We start from the raw sequence: 12,087 nt of genomic DNA on the forward strand, positions 1-12,087 counted from the left end.
AAAATTGACAGGAGAATTAAAGAGTGAAAAAGAGGCATCTTCTCCTCCATCTGTTCTGATTCCTGTTTCCACGGATGATGAGGAGCCTATGCAATTAGGAGTATATCGTCTCTCTTCTGGGGAAAGAGACAGGAGACGATCGCTATGTCTATGTCTCTACTGTGGCATAAAAGGCCACTTCTCCCGCTCCTGCCCAAATAAGCCGGGAAAAGAGCATGCCTAGGGAATGAGGGGAAGATTCACCTAGGTCTGCAAATTATCTCCCCGAAAAATGCTGTATTACTCCCTGCACAGCTCACCTTCAGTGCTCGCTCTGTGGACCTGTCGGCCTTCATTGATAGCGGAGCTGCAGGCAACTTCCTTGACATCGGGTTTGCCCGCTCTGCCGGAATTCCGATGGTAAAACTCAAATCTGCTATTACTGTCTGTGGCTTAGATGGAAGTCCGTTGCCTGGTGGCAAGATTTCCTGGGAGACTCCGCCACTACAGTTGAAGATCGGAGCTCTCCATTCAGAGTCAATAACCTTCTTCCTGATCGATTGTTCGTCAGTTCCCTGGATCCTGGGCCACCCATGGCTTTCCCGTCATAACCCTGTCATGGACTGGATGAAAGGAGAGATTGTCCAGTGGAGTTCTTATTGCACACAGTCTTGCTTGTCACTGCCTCTGCGTATGATTCAGTCTATTCTGGAGCAGCTTCCCTCACAATATCATGAATTCTGGGATGTGTTCTCCAAGAAGGCTGCTGATACCTTACCACCACACCGTGACTTCGACTGTGCCAACGAGCTTATTCCTGGTTCCAAGTTACCTAAGAGGCCTCTGTACTCCCTCTCTGTTTCAGAAACCAAATCCATGCAGGAATACATCGATGAAAACCTGGAGAAAGGCTTTATCAGGCCCTATAAATCTCCCGTAGGAGCAGGATGCTTCTTTGTATCGAAGAAGGATGGAGGGCTAAGACCCTGTATAGATTACTGGGGACTGAATCTTATCACAATTAAGAACACCTATCCTCTTCCGCTCATTTCCGTATTATTTGATCATTTGAGAGGGGCTACTGTCTTCACAAAAATCGACCTTCGTGGAGCGTATAATCTCATCCGTATCAAGGAGGGAGATGAGTGGAAGACGGCATTCAATACGCACTCTGCCCACTACGAATATCTGGTCATGCCGTTTGGCCTTAGCAATGCACCTGCAGTGTTCCATTACTTGATCAATGAAGTTCTTCGGGACTTCCTTGGTTGTTTCGTGGTCGTCTATTTAGATGATATCCTCATCTATTCCAGATCTTTGCCCGCACATCAGACTCACGTCAAACAAGTTCTACAAAAATTGCGAGAGAACCACCTTTACGCCAAGCTGGAAAAGTGTGAGTTCGAGGTGCAGAAGGTATCCTTTTTAGGTTACGTAATCTCTTCTGAGGGATTCTCCATGGATCTAGCTAAGGTCCAGGCTTTTTTGGATTGGGTGCAACCCAACAATCTTAAGGCAGTGCAGAGGTTCCTGGGCTTCTCCAATTATTATAGGAGATTCATTCACAACTTTGCTGACATTGTGGCTCCCATTGTCGCTCTGACCCGTAAAGGAATGGATCCAACTAATTGGTCATCCCAAGCAGTAGCGTCATTCGGGAGCCTGAAAAAGGCCTTTGTCTCCGCTCAGGTCCTTAGACATCCGGATCCAGCTAGGACATTTGTTCTTGAGGTCGACGCCTCGGACATCGGTGCCGATGCCATCCTATCGCAGAAGGATCCTCATACTAATCATCTACACCCATGTGCTTATTTCTCCTGTCAGTTCTCTTCAGCAGAAGCCAATTATGATGTCGGTAATAGGGAACTATTGGCAATCAAATGGGCCTTTGAGGAGTGGCGGCATTGGTTGGAGGGTGCTTCACATCAGATCTCTGTCATTAACGACCACAAGAACTTGCAATATATACAGTCAGCCAAACGTTTAAATCCCAGACAGGCCCGGTGGGCGTTATTCTTTACCCGGTTTAATTTCCTGATCACCTACCGACCAGGTTCCAAAAATGTCCGGGCAGATGCTCTGTCCAGAAGTTTCTCGGCACACCACGTTACAGTTACAATCCCAGAGCCGATTATTCCCCCTTCTGTAATCCATGCCGGGTTAACCCAAGATCTGAGTATCACACTTCAGAGATTCCAGAGATTAGCCCCTGATACTACTCCGGAGCGACGTCTCTTTGTTCCAGTCCCTTTAAGGAAGGCGGTTCTTGCAGAGGCGCATAACAGTAGGGCTGCTGGACACCCTGGAATTCAAAAGACGCTCGCTAGAAATCCTTTCCCGTACAGTCTGGTGGCCATCCATGTCTGCTGACGTCAAGAGTCATGTCCTCTCATGTGAGGTTTTTGCCAGAAACAAAGTTCCTAGGATCCGTCCAGTAGGTCAGTTAGTTCCTTTGGCACCATCTGCAAAACCATGGACCCACTTGTCCATGGACTTTATAGTTGATCTACCACCTTCTACAGGACACAATACCATTTGGGTCATGGTAGACAGGTTCAGCAAGATGTCACATTTCATTCCATTAACCAGACTGTCTACCGCTCGGGATTTGGCCGTCTTATTCATTCAACATATTTTCCGGCTCTATTGACTCCCTACTGACATCGTTTCCGATTGGGGTTCTCAGTTCATAGCGCAATTCTGGAGATCCTTCTGTACCCTTCTCGGAATCAAGGTCAGTTTGTCATCCGCATACCACCCTCAGTCAAATGGGCAAACCAAAAGGGTTAACCAGTCCTAAGAGAAGTTTTTACGATGCTACACATCGGAGTTCCATGATAATTGGTCTTCATTGTTACCCTGGGCGGAATTTGCCTGTAATAATTCCTGCCATTCATCTACTAAAACTTCTCTGTTTTTCTGCAATTATGGTTTTCACCCCAGATCTAACTCGTTGTATTCGCTCAACCCAGTTGGTGTCCAGGAGATCCGTTCCACTGCAAGGGATCTCAGAGTTATCTGGAGGAAAGTACAGGCATCTTTAAAACAAGCTTCATTTGTCGCAAAAAAAAATTCGGATCGCCACCGTACCATCTGCTCCTTCAAGGTGGGCCAGAAAGTGTGGCTGTCTACAAAAAACATTAAGCTCAGACAGCCTTGCAAAAAGTTGGGCCCTAAGTTCATCGGTCCATTCCTTATCATCAAGCAGGTGAATTCTGTCGCATTTAGGTTCAGAATTCCGAGCTCGTTGAGAATCCCCAACACATTTCACTGTTCTTTATTGAAGCCGGTATTATATCCTAGTCAAATCCAATCTTCAAGTTTGCCTGAGAGAAATTCAAACAGACCACCAAGATACGTTGTTAGGAAGATCTTGGATTCTAAAAAAGTGCAAGGTCAGGTGCACTTCCTAGTGCAGTGGAGGAATCGTGGGTTAGAAGAGCGGTTTTGGATTCCCCGGAGACAACTCCATGCTCCTAAACAACTGAAGGAGTTCTTCAGGAAATTTCCAATGAAACCTGGGTGTCGGGGCTCCTTAACCCCTCCTCAAGGGGGGGGTACTGTCACGAGCCGTGGCGGTACTCACAGCCGCCGCGGCTCGCTTCTGGCCCCCTCTGGCGTCCCGGCCGTCACCTTGACGACCGGGGGGTCACTTCCGGATCCTGGCCGACCGTTGCGGAAGCTTTGTGCCCTGCGCTGCGTCCCGGCAACGGAGGAAGCCGGGCGCGCATGCGCAGAAGTTAAACTAACCTGTGGCTTGATGTAACAAGCCTGTGGGCTGATTAATGCTTGGTACATTAATCATGCAGGGGGCTGTATGTGATTCAGAGCTAGGCTCTGATTGGTGGCCACTAGTATTTAAGGCAGTGAGGTGTGCAGCCTCACTGCCGGTTATAGTTTCTGTGTCCAGTCTGCTTGACCTGATCCCTGTCTTGTTCCTGTTTTTTGGACTTACTGCTGATTACCCGTGTATGACCCTTGGCTTGGATTTGGACTTTGCTTGTGGATCTTGTGACCCCTGACCTCTGGCTTGAATACCGATTTCCCTGTCTGCTCGTGACCCCTGACCTCTGGCTTGAATACCGATCTCACTGTCTGCTCGTGACCCCTGACCTCTGCTTGGACTCCACTACGCTTGCCTGGGTTCTCCCCAGCCAGTACACACTTCACGGCCCTCTGTCAGTCTGTGGCCCAGTCTGTCCCCACCATCAGGGGCTCCAGTGAACACCTGACTGACGGAGTAGACTCCTCCGGGTTGTGTTGTGCCGGCTGGAGGGGTTCCTAACAGTTAAATTCAGAATTGAGTTGCATAATCTGCGCCATGGGGAATTGGCCAGGAAGATGGAGAGCTTATCAATGTGTCTTGATTTCTCCAAAAAGTCTGACCCTTGCCCCTTCCCAACACAGGTTTTTTTAAGCAAAATGAAATGGGATGGTGTTCACAGGGGCAGTGTTTAATGCTAATAGGGGGGCAGGGATGTCCCCTGGGTGTCACTATACTTTGCTCACAAATATTCCCAAACTCTTGACCTGTCTCTATGTTCACAACAGTATAAGAATACTTAAACACAATGGGCCTGAGTAATTAAGGGACGCATACTGAGCGCAGCGTACGTATGTGAAATGACGCACGAACCTGACTGTTGCGAACGGCCGAAGTCAGCAAGACGTGTATTGTCATATACGTAGCTTAATGACTTCAGGTGCAATTGTTTCTACCGTATGTGCTCATGCCCGTACACGTCAGGAAATACTACGATGTTCGTCCACAAGGCACTTTTCTGCTGTACCTGCGGCAGCGAACGCTACGTTTTCAAATGTCATAGGAACATCTCTCAAGCATTGATTTGTGTATTACTAAGTACCCTTGTTTGCTATATAGTGGTGGTTGTAATGGACATTAAAATATGTTTTCCTACTTGTTATACTACTTTGTTCACCTATACCACCAATGGTCTCTGTGAATCCTAAAGTGTCAGCATGCCTATTGCCCTGGCACCCATGAATAGGTGGTTGTTGTTTCTACAATTGGCAAACTTTGCCAGTAACTCTGGCATTAATACGAGGTGTGCTCCTATTATACCATGCTTGGTCTCTTCCCCCATTGTCTTTTAACCCACTGCTTTACTTAAATTAATATTAATATAATAATAATTTGTAAATCAAATCATACACACCAGCTTTTGTAACAATAAACAATTTTAATCTACAAATAATAATATGAACAATTTTAGTAACACCCAAAAAGTTAATAAAACTTATTTAATAATTTTTTAAGATAATGAATTTTTGTGTGTGTGTTTTCTTTTTTCGTTTTTTTCTTCTTTTTCTAGTTCATATAGTAGCCTCTGACTCTGTGGTCTGGTTGGACCCATCAACTCCTCGTCAGCTGCAAAAAAAGAAATGCAAAATTTAGTAAATGCACTCTTAATACATTAATGTGGTGAAATGCTAGGTCTAGGTTCCTGTACATATGGGTATGCATTTTTCAAGCTTGGCTTAGTGCAGAAATGGCATGTTACTAAAAAAGCAAAGTTTTGTATTATGCTGGACACAGTAGTAATAAGAAGCATATAGTATACTTGTGTGTGTTTGCCTATATATATTTTTTTCATTGCATATGTTGCCAAGCAGAGTCTCACCCTCTAGGCTGCAATTTTCCAGACAGACAGCTGCACACAAGACAAGAAGTGGGGGGTGAGCAGTTTCCCCATCGGGGGAACTTATGATGGCCTCTACTGTGAATGGGCAGGGAAAACTGTTTCTCATATCAACGTCTATCTGGTTTTAAAAAAAATTGTCAAAACTCCACTATATGACAACTACCCTGTACTTACTTTCTTCCACCAGCACCTGTGGCTGCTGAGATGGTTGAGGGTGGCTCTGGAAGAGGACTGGGGAGATGGAAAGATGGTCTTCCGCTGCCTTCTCCTCCTGGGGCAGGTCAACCTCATCACCACTGCCGCTTCCTCCTGGACCAACCCTGCCGCCTCATGTTGGACCACCTCCTATGTTCCTTCTTCATTGCTGCGGTGGTTGCGGTAGCTGCATTGGAATCCTGTTGGAAAATAGGATGTGTTATATTTTTATTTATTTTATATTTTCTCCAACATAAACAAATATGCAGATAATGGTAGCTTCCAATGGGAAATACAGTACACCACTCATGTCCCATAAATGAAATGGTTAACGTTTGAAAAAATCAGAAATATTGTTCCTGGGACCACAAATATTAGCACAAATATTGTAATAGTATAATATTTGTTTTATCTAAGTTCCTGACATAAAGAATGGTGTGGCCCTTTGTCTTTTTTGCTGTGCAGTAACTCACACAGCGGAAACTTGCCATTTATGTAGCTTGACAGTTAGACTTCTTTATTGTTAATATACTATTATTATAATTCATTCCTATTACAGTAACACTACATGCAAATGAAAGTAAAGCAAGTAATTTTGGACTAGCAATGGTCATTATAAATGTTAAGTGGCACCTAATAAACTGCACTAAATGAAACATAATAAGCACAAGAAAGGATATAATGGTATATAATAGTTGATATATGATAGTAAGTAGGGAATGGACACAAAAGTGGCCTTTGCAAACATGTGTCCATGTTTTGTTTGTGGTGAGCCACTTGCATATAATACTGTGTTTTTGGCGTAATTCTGCAAGGAGGTCAGGCTGCCTTCTCCCCAAATCGCACCATCTGCGCTGCAATTGCACAATGGAGCAATGACTGCCCAATTGGATTCGCAGACGCCTGCAGACGGCCCGATTGGCATACACCTTATCTCATACTTACCAACTTTCTGTTGGTCAAATCCGGGAGCCTGCGGAGGAGGTGGGCGTAACAGGGGCGGGGCTCCAAAATGGCGTCATTTTGGACCCCGCCCCCATGACGTGATGACGCAAAATGCGTCATTTGACAGCGGGGAGCGGGGCCAAATACCGCGATTCACCGGGAATCGCGTTGTTTGGGACTTAATTCTTCCCACTTCACTAGGAAGTTGGCAGAATTATCCAGATGTGGGAGATTGCCACACTCGCAAAATGCGGGAGTCTCCCGGACATTCCGGGAGAGTTGGCAAGTATGCCTTATCTTCGTTAGTTACATAGAGGGCTGTGGGTTGAAAGCAACAGTCAAGTATTGCTGTCAGACCCGCGGCTCAGTACGCGAGAAGGTAGCTGCTCGCATGTTGTGAGAAAAGTGAGACAGTTTAATATCCTGCACAGCTATTGGTTCTCAGTGCACGTCATGTGCGGCAAATGCAAAAAGATAATACAATTGATTCACTCAAACTAACCCTGAAACGAGCAGCTCATAGGAAAAATTCCCAATTCTAAAAATACAACATGAAAGCAAACCAAAACCGCTCAATTCCAGAAGCCAACCAACCTAAACTACAGTAGTGGGTATATAACACATGTAATGGTGATGTTCGGATAATTACTATATAAAAAAAATAAAAATAAAAATTTATAAATTTAAATGACAATAACAATAAAAATAAAAATAACAATAACAATAACATCCATAAATCTATGACATCAAATTCTGAATGTAATAAGGATGTATACTGGATGTTTAAAATGCTGTAGATTCCCACAACAATAATAAATGTATGATAAATCCCAGCAGGGATACACTCACGGCTTCTTCTGTACAAGTGTTCATGTGAGTACAAATAATAAACAAATCCATATCCAATGTTTGATGGAGAGTCCAACAATTCTGTCTCTGAGCTGACTGCTTCTTTAAATGGGACTAAGGTGATGGATGTCCGTCAGTAATAAGGCAGACTAATATGTAATCCACAATCGCTCCTCCATCCGGCCGGCTCAGTCACGATCTCTCCTCATCCAGGCTGACTAGAAACGTAGACAGACGGTTCTCCCCAGACCTCGCTCCGGTCAAGCCGGGACAAACCATAGAGAGGCGGAAAGGTATGAATCAATATAGTGTAACTTTACTGACAAATAAAGTATAAACTTACATATAAGAACGGAACAACTCGTATCCCTGAAGTATAAGATCACAATTCGGGGTATGTAATAGCTGGTACTCAACGCGTTTCGTTCCCTTACGGAACTTTATCAATATGTCATGCGCGGATAACTGTTCAATTGTATTACAAAGATGGCTGATTCACCTGTCAATTAAATGAAGTATCCTAGCAATGGGGGGAGGTGTTCGGCCTAGCGTGCTGATGCCTACGCCGGATAACTCACTGGTATCCGCTATAAAAATTCCACTGCATTCAATAGTCAGCCCTGACAAATTAAGCATGGCTGAGAAGTCATTGCTGTTAGGAATAGGATTCGGGGTTGATTTTGTGGTAAGTAAGATGGCCCTAGGTGTGAGCACTTACATAGCATATAAGAAGAAGGAATAATTTGGCTTCCCTATCTGTTCTTTAGCTTTCCATTGACATTGATGTATAACTGGACATTTACATCAAAGGATCACCCTCCATTTGGTTGTAAGTAAGATGGCCCTAGGTGTGCGCCCTTACATAGCATATAAGGAGAAGTAATAATTTGGATTTCCTATCTGTTTTTTAGCTGTCCATTGACATTGCTGTATAACTGGACATTTACATCAAAGGATCACTCTCCATTTTGTGGTAAGTAAGATGGCCCTAGATGTGCGCCTTTTTGTATAGTGAAAGAATAGTGTTTGTTGTTTTGATTTTGTAGAGATGTCTGAAAAAGACGCAAGTCAGGCTTCAGGATTATCCTCCCATGCGGGTAAAAAAATCGGCAGCCAAACTTCACAAATACAGAAATAGAAATTTTGGTGGAAATGGCTGTTGATAGGCTCCACTCCACTCCGCGTCAGCTCTCGGCCGACTACAAATCCAGAATATGGTAAGAGATAACAAATGAGGTCAATGTCGTGGCTCCAATAAGACGCAAGGTGACTGAGCTCCAAAAAAGGTAAATATGGAATTGTGAAACAATTTGCTCTTTGTTCTTATATAAAATGTGTCAAGGTTTTGGGGACAATTTCATCCTTCTAATGTACACAGGTGGCAAGATTTTAAGCGTCGCCTTAAGGACAAACTGACAGAGAACAGGAGGCATGCTCAAAGGACAGGTGGTGGTCCCCCGGCCCAACTAGAACTCACTTCATTGGAGTCCAGGACATTGGCCTGTTTGGATGCGGAGATGATGCAAGGGGTGGGCCGCATTGACACCGGACGATGGGTGCATCATGGAGCCTATCACAGCACCAGGTATATCATATATACCATATATATCCAACATGTTGGTTGACAAATAGTGGCAGATTTACAAATTAGAAATAGCGCAGATATTACTTGAGAGAAACTTACATAATATTCTCAATTTATTTTTGGTAGCTTATTTTGTAATTTTGAAAGCTTTTTATATGGGAGCTGTCCAGGTGGTATTTTTAGTTAAACATCACAATTGAATGTATCTGGGAATGATATTAGAATGCTCCATTGTAATATGCAGGGGTGGGCTGGACCGGAGGGCAGGGGGGCAGTGGGCATCCGGGCCGCTCAGTCTAACGGCTGTTCGGGCCATCCGCCTCCCCCATCCCCCCCGTGGATGCAGTAATTTCTTAATATTACCGGCGGCCGCATCGCGTGTCACGCAATGCGGCCGCGTCAGCGCAAAGGCGGCCGCATCACATGACATGCGATGCGGGCCGCGTCATAATGACGCGGCCGCATCGCGTGTCATGTGAGGAGTCCGCCTGTGCGCCCCCGGGCTGAAACCTGCCAGCCCGCGCCTGTTAATATATCTACTTAGCTATAAAACTTAAGACATGAATATTAACACTTTAAAGTACTACATATAGGACGTCTATTTAGGTTAAAAAGAAAAAACCTAGTACCTAATAGCCACGCGTCACCATTCAGCCTTGCACCCAGGCGCGGGCTGGGATACTGCAGGCAGGGGGGCACACAGGCGGCCGCATCTCATTACACAGGATGCGGCCGCCTGTGCGCTGACGAAAAAAACCCGGAGAAATTGCATCAGGGGGCGGCCAGCCGGCCTACCTCCCGGCCCTAAAAGGGGAAAATCTGAGCGGCCCGGGGGGCCGATGCCCCCCTGCCCCCGGCCCAGCCTGCCCCTGCTTGCACCCCCTTGCCTCTGTTGCAGTTTTTCCCACGTCCCTGATTGCCAGAAGGCAAAAGAGTCATGTGTACTTCCTGGCCACACAGCTACCAGGTCACGAATCTGGAGAGACGTGTTACATATAGCCTGGACGTTTATACAGTGGAAATGCTTGCAATTGAAATAAATCGCAGCATTCTCACCCGACGGGACCAAGGCTACATATCAAAAAATATTCTGAAGAATATATTTATTGTATCGTGAGTAGCATTGGTACTACATATACTTTTATTATAGACTTCTGTGGTTGAATTTAAGACTGAAACTATTCATTGGTCTTTACTTATAGTCCCTTCATGTTTGCATATTGAGTAGAACCTATTTTTAATTTGTCTTTTTCTGCTTTTATTTTAGATGTAGTAGGGGACTGCATTGAAAGGAAAGGGCTGCTTTACTCTATTTTGAGCCTGTTGATTCCTAATCCTTTTCTTTATCTCTTATCTACATGAGGTTGCTGAATTCTGAAAATGACATTTCTGAGATTTTACAATAGATTGACACTAGTAATAAGAATAAGATATTCTTAGACAGACAAGTAGATAGAGGAAGATGGACTGAACCAGGAATAAAAATGTTGAAAGACCACGCACTATATATTTTGAACATTAGAGGGCATCCATCATTGACAGTGAAGCTACGGTAAGAAGAAGTCAATAGTCGGACAGCAGCATTAGTAGACATTTAGACAATAGATAGATAAAGGTTGGCTGAACCTTGAATAAAAATGTTGAAGGACCACACACTATATTTTGAATGGTAGACAGCTTGCATCATACAAAGTAAAGAGACAGTTAGAATCAGATGTAATTAGACAGACAGCAGCACCATCAGTAGACATTTAGAGAAGTAGATAGATGAAGGTGGGCTACACCCAGAATAAAAATGTTGAAAGACCACACACACTATATTTTGAATATTAGAGGACATTCAATATTGAAGGTGAAGATGCAGTAAGAAGAAAAGGTCATTAGATGGACAGTGGCATTAGTAGACATTTAGACAAGTAGATAGAGAAAGGTCAGCTGCGCCCATAATAAAAATGTTGAAAGTCTATGCAAACAATACATTTTAAACATTAGAGGACATCCATCATTGACAGTGAAGCCAGGGTGATGATGAAGATGAAGGGGTATAGTGTGATGATGAAGGGTGTCATAGTATGAGGATGAAGGGGGCACAGTGTGATGAAGGGGGACCACAGTGTGATGATGGAGGCACAGTGCGATGGAGAGGGTACAGTTTGATGTAGGGGGAACAGTGTGTTTGAAATGGGCATTTGATAATGGTGGCACAGTGTAATTGAAGGAAAACAGTGTAATGGAGAAGCAAATGTGTGATGGAGGACACACTCTGATGATGAAGGGAGACACATTGTGATGATGATGGGGGTCATAGTGAGATGAAAGAGGGGGCACAGTGTTATGAAGGGGAGTACAGTGTGATGAAGAGGCAAAAGTGTGATGAAGGGGCAAAAGTGTGATGGAGGGGTCACAGTGTGATAGTGGAGCAAAAGTGTGGTGATGAAGGGCCACTATGTGATGATGAAGGAGGCAGAGTTTGATGGAGGGGAAACAATTTTTTGAAAGAGGCAGTTTGATAAAGGTATCAAAGTGTTATTGAAGGAAAACAGTGTGATGAAGGAAAACGGTGTGAAGAAGAAGGGCATGGTGTGATGAAGGAGGGCACGGTGTGATGAAGGGCCGAATGTTCGATGAAGGAGGGCATGGTGTGATGAAGGGGCAAAAGTGTGATGAAAGGGGGACACAGGTTGATGAAGGGGCAAAAGTGTGATGAAAGGGGGATACAGGGTGATGAAGGGACAAAAGTGTGATGAAAGGGGGACACAGGGTGATGAAAGGGCAAAAGTGTAATGAAGGAGGTTACAGTGTGATGAAAGAGGTCCATTTGTTTTTGTATTTCTCACCAAACTAATTTGCCAGAAATGCAAAATTTTATTA

The 12,087-nt window shown here is 44.5% G+C and overlaps 1 long non-coding RNA gene across 2 annotated transcripts in view; it reads right to left on the bottom strand.

The window, feature by feature from the left end:
- Positions 1–5,173: 5,173 nt before the first annotated feature.
- LOC142161506 (uncharacterized) overlaps positions 5,174–12,087 on the bottom strand; it is a 60,777-nt gene continuing 53,863 nt past the window's right edge. The window contains exons 3-4 of one of the 2 annotated variants that reach the window (XR_012693419.1): positions 5,817–6,037; positions 5,174–5,368 (exon numbers count right to left, since the gene is read on the bottom strand). This is a non-coding gene — a long non-coding RNA (uncharacterized LOC142161506). The remainder of the gene's footprint in view (positions 5,369–5,816; positions 6,038–12,087) is intronic. The other variant, XR_012693420.1, reaches the window with a different exon arrangement.

This window comes from Mixophyes fleayi, chromosome 6, assembly GCF_038048845.1.
Source record: "Mixophyes fleayi isolate aMixFle1 chromosome 6, aMixFle1.hap1, whole genome shotgun sequence".
In the NCBI taxonomy this organism is placed as follows: domain Eukaryota; kingdom Metazoa; phylum Chordata; class Amphibia; order Anura; family Limnodynastidae; genus Mixophyes; species Mixophyes fleayi.